Source organism: Notothenia rossii (assembly GCF_949606895.1).
Source record: "Notothenia rossii genome assembly, chromosome: 8".
In the NCBI taxonomy this organism is placed as follows: Eukaryota; Metazoa; Chordata; class Actinopteri; order Perciformes; family Nototheniidae; genus Notothenia; species Notothenia rossii.
In genome coordinates, this window is record NC_136906.1 from 49194680 (window position 1) to 49204872 (window position 10193).

Genomic DNA, 10193 nt, shown 5'->3' on the forward strand with positions numbered 1-10193 from the left:
GTCACAGATTACCCGGCATGCCTGAGAAGTACCCGTATGTGCGCTCATAGCGCATGCGCAACTTTAACCAAAATGCTCGTTCACATCAAGCACATCAATTTGCGTACATGTAACAGCACCGCACGTTCATGACAGCATGGTAATGGCTTGTTTTTATGATGGATTTGATATTAACAAGGCCGCAGTTAGCAGCTAGCGGCTAGCTAGTAATTATGCTAATGTACACATCAATCGTTATGTTCTTATATTACGCTGTAACAGGATCTAGTGATATCCAAGCAACAGAGCTTAATTTAGCATGAAATAATTATTGCACTGCATATATATATATTAGGGCCGGGACTCGATTAAAAAAATTAATCTAATTAATTAGAGGCTTTGTAATTAATTAATCGAAATTAATCGCATTTTTAATCACATATAAATATTTGACCCTAGAACAGTGAGAAGCCATTTTTTTCACATGGATTTTAGTATACCATTGAATAATGACTGAATACATAAGCTTAAGCAACAAAACATTGTTTATTTTTTTCAAGGTGGTACTTAACCAAGACCAACAGAAAAGTGCAATTTTTGCCATAAAGTGTAGCAATAGCATATTTAGGAATATATTTCATTTCAGAGATTCAGGTAGCCTATAGGTAGGTAGACCTTCTGTAAAATATAACACTTTTTAAGTAAAACACAATACTTTCAAGTACATTCAGAACATTGGAAACCCTGACTATTAGAAAACATCTCTCTGTTGCTTCAGAGGCCATAACAGACTTTGTTGATTTACCAACAGTTGATTTAAAAAATCTAATCAATTTCAGTCCGACTCTCTCAATAACCTTGGCCAAAACAATAAACAGTTCAACATAAAGTGCCAGTTGCACCAACAACGTAATAAATAGTTCAACATAAAGTGTACCATTTAAAATAAAATAAAAAAGTGCCAGTGATTGACCTCAGTCCCTCCAATATCCTGATGAAAAATAAAATCTCTCTGTTGCATAGGCCACTGTTTGATCAACGCGAATTGGGTGTGGGTCCTTGTACTCCGAGTCGGGCTAACGTCCACGCTAGCTTCCACGCTAGCTGCTATATGTTTTGCATTGAGGTGATACTTGAGGCTTGATGTGCTGCGGTGATATGCGAATTCCTTTTTGCATAATTTGCAAACAACCGTGCTCTTATTGACGCTTCCATCCGTCCGTTTTTTAAAACCAAATGTCCCATCCACGGGGCCAACCAAAGCGGTCTCATCAGCTTCTTCGTTCATGTTTGACAATTGTTCACTGTGGTTTGTTGTTGTCTGAAGTCATGAACGTTAGTTGGTGCTCCAGTATAATCGGTACCCCTGAAACTCATCCAGTGAGAAACGTTCCGCGGTGCAAAAATAAGTGCGATTAAAATGCGTTAATTTTTTTAACGCATTAATTTTTGTGTAATTAATTAATCTTAATTAACGCGTTAAAGTCCCGGCCCTAATATATATATATATATATATATATATATATATATATATATTAATATATATATTAATTAATATTAATTATTAATATATTATATATATATATATATATATATATATATATATATATATATATATATATATATATATATATATATATATACACAGTGCAATAAGCTTCTTAGCGCAATAAGAAGCTACAGGACGTTAATCTAACGTCGGTTATATTAACTTTAATTAATACAACATTTACGGTACAAGATTTAATCATACAGCCCATGTAGTATAATATTTTACAAATGATTAATTACAGCAAACATGTGCAATATATCCATTATTACAGCTCCGTGGGATGGCAGTGAGACGATATGGGTCCGTTGTTATTGTGCATCCATGGGTAAAGATCAGGTAAAGATAAACGCATGTAGTGCTGAACCTGCTGAACACGTAACATGAACGTGCCGGGCGGCGCGGTCCCGTGGGTTAGATGCGCGTTCATAATGCAGAGGGATATAACTCTCAGAATAAAGTTATTAGCACATTTTTACAACTTGAGGAACGAATGTTTTTAATAAGGGCTATACAAACGTTCATACTGGGTAGTGTATTTAGTTAAAATAAAAAGTATCCAACGAGTTACAGACTACTCTTTCCCAATGTAAGTCAATGGGAAAAAGTGTTTCCGGGACCAGCAACCAAACGGAAGTGTAGTACCGCCGTTTGGCCACAACGAATATTCTCATCAGACTCCGGCGCACTTCCTGGGGGCTTGGCTCATTGGCGCATGAAGATAAAATGGCCCAACTTTTGAGAGAGCAAAACGTCACAGATTACCCGTCATGCCTGAGAAGTACCCGTATTTGCGCTCATAGAGCATGCGCAACTTTAACCACGCCCCCAAAAGGCTCCTTCACATCAAGCACGTCAATTTGTACAGCACCGCGTGTTCATGACAGAATGGTACTGGATTGTAATGATGGATTGTATATTAAAGAGGCGGCCGCGGCAGTTAGCAGCTAGCGGCTAGCTAGTAATTATGCTAAGTTACAGGATGTAACAGGACCTAGTGATATCCAAGCAACAGAGCTTAATTTAGTATGTGGGTTTTGTATGGGTTGTGATGTGGTGGAGTAAAAGGATAGTAACTGTAATTATTCATGTTAAGTACCCCACAAGTAACTAAAATGTATAGTACTTGAAGGAAAGGTGTAAAATGTTTCCATAAATACCAATATCACACACTACAACACAGAACACCCCTTGTTGTTAAATACCAACCATGTGCAATTGATTTTTAATTACATTTTCGTAAAGCTTTTACTTTTTCAGCTGAATATATATTATAACTAGATGGTTGTGTTCAGAAGGCAAAGCTCTCTGTCTACCGGGCCATTTTCGTTCCTACCCTCACCTATGGTCATGAAGGATGGGTCATGACCGAAAGAACGAGATCGCGGGTACAAGCGGCCGAGATGGGTTTTCTCCGCAGGGTGGCTGGTGTCTCCCTTAGGGATAAGGTGAGAAGTTCGGTCATCCGGGAGGGACTCGGAGTTGAACCGCTCCTCCTTCGCGTCGAAAGGAGCCAGTTGAGGTGGTTCGGGCACCTAGTTAGGATGCCACCTGGGCGCCTCCCTAGGGAGGTGTTCCAGGCACGTCCAGCTGGGAAGAGACCAAGGGGTAAACCTAGGACCAGGTGGAGGGATTATATCTCTTCTCTGGCCTGGGGGCGCCTTGGGATCCCCCAGTGAGAGCTGGTTGATGTGGCCAGGGAAAAGAAAGTTTGGGGCTCTCTGCTGGAACTGCTACCTCCGCGACCCGACCACGGATAAGCGGGAGAAGATGGATGGATGGATGGATGGATGGATGGATGGATAGTTGTGTTCAGCATTGCCAGCTTCACTGTTGAGCTTTATGTTGTGCCCAGCATTCTCCTGTCCTGTGTTCTGAAATCAAAATGTGGATAAGCATAACACAACAATAAAATAAACACTACAATACAACTTGTTATTTGTTTTTTGACAACAAAGGTTGTTCCTTTGTGTGTATAAAAATACAACACACAGGCTATATACATATATATATATATATATATATATATATATATATATATATATATATACACATGTATGTATTGAAGTATTACTTGAATTATTTGAAGGATTAAAGTAACGTGTTATGGCAGGAAAGTTCAATCTGGTATATTCATTTTAATGTCAACTTATATAGAATGCGTGTTAAACTTGTGATTTCTGCATTGAGTGACTTCTGCCTAGCAGATACCAAGAGGAGGCCCCTAGGGTCTCTCTGTTAATTATCAATAGTCCTTGCAATTAACAGGGGAATTCCCGGATACATTTTCAGATATAAGGCAGTTAAAGTCTTGTAGAATTAATGATTTATCTCCTACACATTCTGCAGGCCTTGAGACTTGGGTCACCCAGCAGTAAACAAGATAAACGTCCTTTTGAGCTTATCAATAAAATGTATTAATTCCTAGTAAGCTGACTTTGGGGTGAAGGGAAGTTCAGGGAAGCCATTAAGCCACAAGAACAATTAACTTATGTTGGTTGACTGATTCGGGGACTGTCATGGGACGATGGCGTTTGGATATTTACAAATATGGCTTTCATAAAGAAAAACAGGTGACTGTTGTGTGATAACATACATGATAGGATTTGTGTGTGTGTTGAAGATGTTTAGGGGGAATGAGTATGTGTCCTGTCAAAGAGTCCTCTGTCATGACTCCAAATCATTGATTGGGGGATCTGCCTGAGGGCAGAGGGACAGAAACACACACACACGCACAGAAGCAACATGGAATCAACAACTGCGGACTTACTACTTGGGGTCCCGCCCAGAAGTGAAACCGACCAATGGAACGCTGCCAACTCACTGTTTAGCTCGCTCAGAAGTGAACTCTGTGTATAAATGTTGTGATCATTTTGAAGATCGGCGCTCTTGTTTTTGACTTGCTGTTCCTGAGACGTGTCTCACACGGTGGTAGAACCTGAGCCCGGAGTACTCTGCAGAGTGCTTCGTGATTCGGTGAAGTATTTGTATGTTTCCACTATTAAAGCAGATTATTGTTTAACCCTTATCCTGGCTGCTTTGAATTTTTCCTTCTTTTGAGAACCCGCTCATATAGGAACGGCGCGGAGCAGAGATTCTTCCCCAACAGTATACATATACAATTATAATTATAATTAATACAACTGTTAATTTGATAAGAGTTTTGAAACATATATATTTATTTGTATGTATAAGTATGAGGACTTTCCCGGGCGATATCATATGGTATAGCGCAGTGGTTCTCAACTGGTTAGGCCTCGGGACCCACTTTTTACTTGGTCAATACATCGCGACCCAACATTTTTAAGCACTCAAATCTATTCAACAAAAAAACGTGTTGTAATATATACGCTTTTCAGCATACAATATTAATAAAAGTGAAGTACAGTGCATATATCCCTTATAACCCTTCACAGAACTAAAGTATGCTTTTAAAAAAGGTTTAATGAGATGATGGAATCAAAGCTGAACTATATAAAAATGCACACATGCTGAAAACCCAACCCCAGCAGGGGGGTCTGGAGCAGTGGTCACCAACCTTTTTAAGCCCAAGATCACCGACCTCGGCCTAGGTGAAAGGCGAGATCTACCTATTGCAGAATTGAGTGAAAAAGACGGCCCAGACAATGCTTCCAATTTGAGGCCTTTTATATAGGCTAATTGCATCTGAATTACTGTTATAATGAAGGCTCCATAATCAGCTCACGGCATATAGGCAGGGGTAAAGTGCTATGTGCGAGTGGGGGGCGGACCTCACCTCCTCTAGGGGGGTCCTCACCTCCTCTAGGGGGGTCCGGGGGGATGCTCCCCCGGGAAGATTTTTTTTTAAATATTGAAGTTGAAAGCATCAATCTGGTGCACTTTGAGAGCAACATGAAGAGATCTATGGATACCTCTCTCAGCACCCATATGAAACAGAACTGTAAACAGATTCCTTTTCTTTATGGATATTTTACAAATCACTCCCCTTTTAAACTGTATTCTTGTTTTACTGCCATATAGTAGGCTATTTCATACCTGTTTTTTATTTATTCTCTTATTGTTTGTATAACTATAATGATCATATGAAGGTGTGCCGCGGAAATAATCTTTCCAGCTTGTTGTGGAAACAGCTCCTTATGTCCGTTAGTGCAGCTAGCTAACCAGATGCTAACATCACGGTCCCCGCTAGCACCGGTCCCTCTCTCTCCCTCACTCCCTCTCTCTCTCTCTCTCTCTCCCCCTCTCTATCACACTAAATGCGCTATAGAGCTCCTGCGGTCACGTGACTTTTGGTTATCAGCCACCATTTTGGCAGTAAACATGACGACCGGCGCCAGCGTTTTCCTACCGTGCGAGTATACATCTCATTTTAATTCAAGTGAAATTCGGCTTTATAGTACAAAATTAGAAAGATTAAATATAAGCGACCCATATAATGCACCCGGTGTGCTTTTCAAGAGCATAACCTCCTGCTCTGAAGACGATGTACCCGACTTGCGCTACGCGGACATCCACAGCTATCTTGTAAGCTTTCCATCAGTGTACTCAGGAGACTCCCTCAGAGCTTACAAAAGCTTGGAGGCTTACAAATGGTGTCAGTCCGGCTTCGTAAACAACATTCAACTGTGGAGTCTTACATCCAAAAACTTCGGCATCATCACTGCAAGGGTAAGTATTAAATTATTCCAGTTTGATAGGCAGTGTCACGTTAGCATTGTTTGTTTATTAGCTTGTCTAGCTACGGCAGTGTCACGTTAGCATGTTTGTTTATTAGCTTGGATAGCTACTGCAGTGCGTCTGAAACTAGTTTGTATTTTTGCTTTTTGAAAACTTTTTGTAGCATTGTACTGTATTCCTTCACCCACCTGATATGAAGTGATCACTGCATAAGCGAAAGCAAACGGCCGGGGGGTCCCATCTTTCAGTCTTGTTCAGACGGCTCCTGGCTCTTTTAATCGCTGCGATCCACTTTTCCCTACTCTCCGCGTCTTTTGGAATGCAATAATAAGATACACCTTTCTTCTTCCCACGCCTATTTGTGCAACCTGGTGCACAGCAGTTATCCACCATCCTCGACAGTCTGCCAGTGCCTGCCAATGAATTTACTGACGCGATTACTGCCAAAATGGCTGCCCCCTTCGTTTCTCGTCACGTGACCAGCATATGTGACATCATCCGCAGGAGCTCTATTGCCACACACACACACAGAGCCGAGCTTGAATGACACAAGCACACGTGTATTTCCATGCAACTCTCTGATTGGTCTGGTGTCTTGCCTCTGTTGCGTTCACTGAACACGGGAAATTACAGTCCTGCCGACGTCTCTTGTGTCATGATGAGGTTCACGTAAAGCACGGTTAATGTATTATATTATTGAGGTGTCTCAAATATACGTCAATCAAGTGGCACCTGCTAACGGGGTGGTGGGTGATAGGTTTACATCTAAAAACTTATTTTTCAAACATTATTATTTTAATTTTATTTTTCTTTCTGTTACTTATTTTTTTAACGGTCCGCAATCTACCCGCACCACACTCGCGATCGACCGGTCGATCGTGATCGACTGGTTGGCGACCACTGGTCTGGAGGGATTCTCCCCCAGGAGATTTTTAGAAATACTAACATAAGCTACGCATTCTGGTACACTCTGAGAAGAAAATAAATAAATCTATTACTACCCGACATATTAATAGTATTTTATGCCATTGTTTGTTTTTCACTTTGTTCTGACATCTTGCTGCTCCTCACAGAGAGAAGAGTAAAGAGGAGATAGTCTGTGTGAATTACTTTAAATTGTTCTCCGGTACTCCAGTCGGGCCTTCAAAAAAATAATTCCAATTTTTTTTCCCAATTCTTTTTTCTTCACTCACACATCCACCAGTTGAGAACCACTGGTATAGCGAATAGGGTTGGTTATCGTTTGAATTTCCACGATTCTGATTCTGATTCTACTTTTCAATTCCTGTTCTTAACGGTTCTCAGATCCGATTCTTTGAGGGGCAGGGTAAAAAGATTATACATGCTTCTTCCACCAAAAAGATGTCATGTATTCGAGAAACTTTTACACAGGTTAGTTTACAGTAATATTCACATTAATCAGTCTGTTTACATTCACTGCTATGTAACTGTAACCTGAGAACCACTGAAGCTACAACAGTGCACAAATCCAACTTTTAAAGGAACCCCCCCCCATTTAACACTAGAACCGCCAACGGGTAAATTTGACCCGCAGCTATTTTTTGATTGTATGTAACTTTTTTTCCATAACATATTGAAGTCTCCCAGTCCATGACTTTTCCTAAAAGTGTGTTATATAGCACACTCTGTTGTTAAAAATTGTCAATAGGAAATCAGATTGAATGAATCGCCAAAAAAACTGCCGTTTATACCCATATCCGCCAGCGGGTAATATTTACCTCATAGAAAATGCAGCAAACACGACGTGTTACTATAGCAACGCCTTTTGTCTACTGCGGTTCCTTATAGATTAGACCCTCCAGAAAAACACGGGCAAAAATCTTTGATTATGCGGGCTAAAATCCTTGATTATGCGGGCTAAAATCCTTGATTATGCGATTAAATATGCAGGGTTTTTATGTGATTTTATGCGGTGAAATTGCGGGAAGTTGCGAAATATGCGGAAAGTTGCGAAAAAGAATAGATTTTTTTTTAAATATTGGGCTGTCTTATTTATTCTCTCTCACACACAACCTGCCACTAACGTGTGTATTTATTGTAAAAGCAATGGGGCTATTTTAATCAATCTCTCTCTCACTCACACACACACACACACACACACACACACACACACACACACACACACACACACACACACACACACACACACACACACACACACACACACACACACACACACACACACACACACACACACACACACACACACACACACACACACACACACACACACACACACACACACACACTTCTCCGCCTCATTCTGTTTTCATTTACTCATTCATTATCTGACCAGCTTCAATCTTGTCGGCTACTCACTTCGTTTCTTGTAGCCCTCGAAAGCATTTTGGAGGTTGATGCCTCGGTGAATGTGAGTTGTTTGGCTTTCTTGTCCGCAGCATTAGAAAGCATTTTCGAATGTTTGAATGAATCAAAGTGGGTCGTGACCGTCGACTTTCTCTAAGAAGTATGCTCCAACACACAGTTGCACAGGGTGCAGAATAGTTTCCTCCCACTTTCGTGAAAGACATCGGGGTACTGCTTTGCCCGGTCTTTAGCAGAAATGTTCGTCGTGTGAGTTCCACACGTTCACTCTACGGTGTTGTTTACCTTCTGTGATGCGCGAGCTGATGACGTCACCATCATCACTACTTCACGTCAAGACGAATTATCTTTTTTTTTTCTCAACTTTGTGTGGAAAATGCGGGGATTATGCGGCCTTTCGATAAATATGCGGCCTTTTAAAAATCTGCGCCATTTTGCTGATTATGCAGTGCGTTTTTCTGGAGGCTCTAATAGATAGAGAGATAGATAGATAGATATATTGATAGATAGATAGAGAGAGAGAGAGATAGTTATAGATAGTTGGCAAAATAATTCGTCGCCACAACCTTCAATTTCACTGCTACGCCGATGACATCCAACTTTATACCTCAACAAAAACCATCACCCCCACAACACACTCCACTCTCACCAACTGTCTCTCAGAAATAAAAGCATGGATGCAAACAAACTATCTCCAACTGAACAGTGCCAAATCAGACATCATCATCATCGGCCCCCCATCCCGTATCAAAGACAAAGACAGAATTTCAACTTCACCATTGACAGCCACACTGTATCTCCCCCCCTCACATCCGCAAGCTCGGATTCATTTTTGACAGTCAGCTCAAATTCAACCACCACATAAATCACATCACCAGGACCGCCTTTTTCCACCTCAAAAACATTGCCCGTCTCCGCCCATCACTCTCCTCCTCTGCTGCTGAAACCCTGATTCATGCATTCATCACTTCACGACTCGACTAGTGCAATAGCATCCTCTATGGCATACCATCCAACCTCCTCAATAAACTCCAACATATCCAGAACTCTGCTGCCCGCTTCCTCACCCACACCCGCTCCCGAGACCACATCAATCCCATCCTCCAGAACCTTCACTGGCTCCCTGTCCGTCAAAGAATCCACTTCAAAGTCCTCCTCATTACTCACAAAGCCCTCAACAATCAGGCCCCCCCCTACCTCACAGACCTGCTGCACCACCACACCCCTTCCCGCTGCCTCCGCTCATCAGAAGCCAACCTCCTATCCATCCCCACCTACACCAATAACAGGACCTGGGGGGACAGAGCCTTCTCCGTCGCTGCCCCCTCCCTCTGGAACTCACTCCCACAACCCATCAGAGACTGCAACGACCTCACCACCTTCAAAAAACTCACAAAAACTCACCTCTTCAATCTGGCTTTTAATGTGTGATTGTTTTTGTATTATTTGACTTTAACTTTAACTATATATTTATTTGTTGTTCCTTTCTTCTCTTTTCTTTTCTCTTCACTATTATCTGTAAAGCGTCTTTGAGCACCTGTAAAAGCGCAAACAAATTAAATCTATTATTATTATTATAGTGTAACATCTTGGAGAATACAAGATCTTGGATGACTGAGCTCACGTTGAGGACGTAATGCATGTGTGCAGGTTACGTGCC